We start from the raw sequence: 4,873 nt of genomic DNA, 5'->3' as shown, positions 1-4,873 counted from the left end.
CAGGTGGATCACCCCACTCTGGGCATATAAATCACCAGAGAAAATATGTAATGTCAGCAACACAACAATGCATGCAAGCCCTGTGGTGAATTAAAACAGCTCTCTGCTGAATGAGACAAAGGCATTGTTTATGTCTGTGGTTGTGGCTCCACACAAGCCACCTGTTCCATTCCGTTCCTCTCTTTCCCTTTTTCTCTCGCTCTCTGTATCTCTCTCAACCTTATCTCCTCCTTCTCTCTCTCTCTCTCTCTCTTTCTCTCTCTCAATTCAATTCAATTAAATTCAAGGGCTTTATTGGCATGGGAAACATGTGTTAACATTGCCAAAGCAAGTGAGGTAGACAACATACAAAGTGAATATATAAAGTGAAAAACAACAAAAATTAACAGTAAACATTACACATACAACAGTTTCAAAACAGTAAAGACATTACAAATGTCATATTATATATATATATATATATATATATATATATATATACACACATATATATATATATACATACACACACATATATATATATATATATATATATATATATATATATATATATATATATATATATATATATATATATATATATATATATATACATATACATACACATACACAATGTACAAATAATTAAAGGACACAAGATAAAATAAATAAGCATAAATATGGGTTGTATTTACAATGGTGTTTGTTCTTCACTGGTTGCCCTTTTCTCGTGGCAACAGGTCACAAATCTTGCTGCTGTGATGGCACACTGTGGAATTTCACCCAGTAGGTATGGGAGTTTTTCAAAATTGGATATGTTTTCGAATTCTTTGTGGATCTGTGTGATCTGGGGAAATATGTCTCTCTAATATGGTCATACATTGGGCAGGAGGTTAGGAAGTGCAGCTCAGTTTCCACCTCATTTTGTGGGCAGTGAGCACATAGCCTGTCTTCTCTTGAGAGCCATGTCTGCCTACGGCGGCCTTTCTCAATAGCAAGGCTATGCTCACTGAGTCTGTACATAGTCAAAGCTTTCCTTAATTTTGGGTCAGTCACAGTGGTCAGGTATTCTGCCGCTGTGTACTCTCTGTGTAGGGCCAAATAGCATTCTAGTTTGCTCTGTTTTTTTGTTAATTCTTTCCAATGTGTTAAGTAATTATCTTTTTGTTTTCTCATGATTTGGTTGGGTCTAATTGTGCTGTTGTCCTGGGGCTCTGTAGGGTGTGTTTGTGTTTGTGAACAGAGCCCCAGGACCAGTTTGCTTAGGGGACTCTTCTCCAGGTTCATCTCTCTGTTTGTGATGGCTTTGTTATGGAAGGTTTGTGAATCGCTTCCTTTTAGGTGGTTGTAGAATTTAATGGCTCTTTTCTGGATTTTGATAATTAGTGGGTATCGGCCTAATTCTGCTCTGCATGCATTATTTGGTGTTTTACGTTGTACACGGAGGATATTTTTGCAGAATTCTGCGTGCAGAGTCTCAATTTGGTGTTTGTCCCATTTTGTGAAGTCTTGGTTGGTGAGCGGACCCCAGACCTCACAACCATAAAGGGCAATGGGCTCTATGACTGATTCAAGTATTTTTAGCCAAATCCTAATTGGTATGTTGAAATTTATGTTTCTTTTGATGGCATAGAATGCCCTTCTTGCCTTGTCTCTCAGATCGTTCACACCTTTGTGGAAGTTACCTGTACCTCTCTCTCTCTCTCTCTCTCTCTCTCTCTCGCTCTCTCTCTCTCTCTCTCTCTCTCTCTCGCTCTCTCTCTCTCTCCCCTTCTCTCACTCCCACCTTTAGTTTTTGACAAACCCTTTACATAGTCCCGGGGGGCATCCCTCTCTTCATTCACCTCTTCAGGTGTGAAATATATTCCGTCACTGTTAAATTCCAAAACCAACTGGTAAGGGAGTCAGATTCCAAGTGTGCAATTTTGGTCTTAGCAAAGCTACATACAGTGGACGGACAGCAAGGCTATATTCGTATTAAGTGGACCAGCAGTTTATCTTTGATACTACGTGACTGTTCACATGACAACATCAAATGAGAACCTAAACACGTCAGTGTGAATGGAGCAGTCTACTGAATGAAAGCAATCAACGTTGGTAACATTTTGTCTACAAGAGTATTTACCCTTACACAGACAGGCTTAATATCCAATATAGAGTATTGATTTCTATCATACGTCTGTCAAAAAATCAACAAGTCTCACACCCTGAAGGCCAAGCCCATATCTTCTGGCCTGTAGCTAGTCCATTAAGAAGATCCTATGGGCTCTCCTGGGCTCCCATAGTAAATCAGTCTTGCTAATCACACATTTTTTTACTGAATTTGTCCAAGAAAAAGTCAATGAAACAAATAAGTCCCACCTTCTCAGTAATTGCTATCAGTATTCATATATTTGCCACAATGAAATTCAAAATGTTGGTGTGGCAACACTGCTGGGCAATTTAGCAGTGACTACCTGATTTAACTTTCCCTTTGGTAAATAACAGTATAACAGTATAAAGGATTTTATGCATTAAATGTAAGCAATTTACATTTCCATGGATGCAAGCTCCTGCCAAGTAAAGGCTGCCCTGTGGGTACGGAGCTCCTTACTACAATGATATAGCTTCTCATATTTTTTAAGATGTCTCTCTTTACTCTTGCTGTATGTGTAATGAATAGTATCCCTCTTAAAATATGGAAGAACATATCTTAAGATAGTCTGCTGTATATACAGTATGTTTGAAACAAATGTTTTCATAGGCTATAAGATTTTATATAACCTACACTCACCAACATTGTCCTTTTCCAAAGGCCTTTCTCTGATGGCCAATGGAACAGCAGGATGAGCTTACCAAAAATACAGAATAATATCTGTGTGTCGACCTTTTATAAGGTCAACAAAGTGCCCAAGCAGGTGATTGGAGTGTCCCACAGGTAGTTTATTACAGATGAAATGATGGCAGGAGAATGAGAGAAATTGATATAGGGATGCAAGCCCTTGCTCGTAGGACCAGCCTCACTACACCTCCCAGACCTTCAATTTACAATACATACATAGACAATAGAAAAGTCCTTACCAATACATCGTACCAGCCAGTTTTGCAATTTTATTGGGAGTAAAGTGCCAGTATCCCCATTGCTTCTGGTTGCCCTGTTTGGGAGATAGTCAGCCGATGACTGCTGATATAGTGAACTAATGACAGCGGTGTACACAGATGAGGATGGTAGACTTAACTATCAGTACATGTAATCACTATATGAACTCTCAAAGAACATCAACACGCAATAATAAGAATGGTGGTGGATTCAAATATCCGTTGGAAAGATAAATGGCCTCTTTTTCTCCCATCCTCCCAGGCACTCTATCCGCTTTATACTCATGGTGTGTGTGTGTTTATTTTCCAGTTTCCTCTATAGACCATAACCATATATCATTGGGGCACTTCTCTGCAGATGCATTAGCCAGATTATACATCACATCTCTCCAGGAGGACGGAGGGAAGGGAGTAGTGCAAGCCAGGGCATTTAGACTGAATGTGGGAGTAAACAATGAAGGCGTTAATGCTTCCTCAATGCAGGTATTCCAGGAATAGGTAGGCTTTGGCTGAGAAAAACAACATAGAGAGATTATATGCTGATGGAGAGATAATTGGCACTAGAGTAGCATAGATAAAATGGAATAGACAAATAGACTACATATGGTGAGACCCATTGATAGGAAATAGGGTTTGTTGAAAGAGTACACATGTGCAATGACTGTGTGTTTATTCATAAGGGGTGAAATGTTAAAACCAAATATCTGTGCACACAATTTCACTAACTATTACTACATCATAATACATAGTCCTGATCACCGTTTGATAAAGAACTATAAAATACTTGTATTGGAAAGGCCACAAACCTACCCAATGCAATGATTCTGTTCTCTTCTAGACCTATTTACTGCCATCTAGTGTCATTTATGGATAAATCATCAGTACTGTATTTGAAAATGTTTGAATAAGTCTAGCAATTCTTTCATAGGTCACCAATGTTTTTTATGACGGAAATAGGGTAATATTTCAATATGCAAACCTAAATTCAATTACAATGATAAGGTTCTGGCCTAAACCAGGGGCCTTTATCTTTTCTAAATCGATCTTTTCTGAATCGATCTTTTCTAAATTATTTAAAAATAAGTAATACATTTATTTAAATATAGCGCTTTCTTTACAAGTAGAATCTCAAAGTCGCTTCAAAAATAAAATAAACAAAAAAAACAAATGTAGGAATATGGCAGTTCTTGGGCGATGATCTTGCACAGCTTTAGATGATAAGCAGTTGAGAAAGGTACTATATTGAGAGGAGAGAGAAAGTGGTAGTACACATCAGCAGCGGTCCAGAAGAGCCGAAGCAAGCCTCTGCATCTCCTCAACGCAGTCCACTTCCCTCGAGAAACTGGGGAAGGGGGCCAAAAAGCAGATGCTCTTTATCTGGTGTTGCTGCATCATTCAAATCACAATGAGCAAGATAGCTAGCTAGCCAAGCCAAATATAAACAGACGTGTCACAATCACATAAGCATTTCGCTACACCGCAATAACATCTGCTAATCACGTGTATGTGACCAATACAATTTTATTTTGATTTGAAAGACCTTATCTCTTCTGTTTAAAGGGTGAATATGCTCTGGAATTTGGTGCCATTTGGGACACAACTTGGTCAAATATTTTAATTAGAGAGAGGACTCTGCACCGCAGGTGGGTCACCCACTCTGGAGACAAAACACCAGAGAAAATGTTTCCACCTTTTAATGGGGTGATTGGTGGCTAATCGGGTGTCTAAACACAAAATGTGGTATGGGCGGAGCTATCTCAATGGGGCGGAGTCGAGTGTCGATTCAACATGGTAACGCCCACTGTCATTACGTAAA

The sequence above is a fragment of the Oncorhynchus keta genome, chromosome 25, assembly GCF_023373465.1.
Source record: "Oncorhynchus keta strain PuntledgeMale-10-30-2019 chromosome 25, Oket_V2, whole genome shotgun sequence".
Classification (NCBI taxonomy): Eukaryota; Metazoa; Chordata; class Actinopteri; order Salmoniformes; family Salmonidae; genus Oncorhynchus; species Oncorhynchus keta.
Note: the sequence above shows the minus strand (reverse complement) of the source record.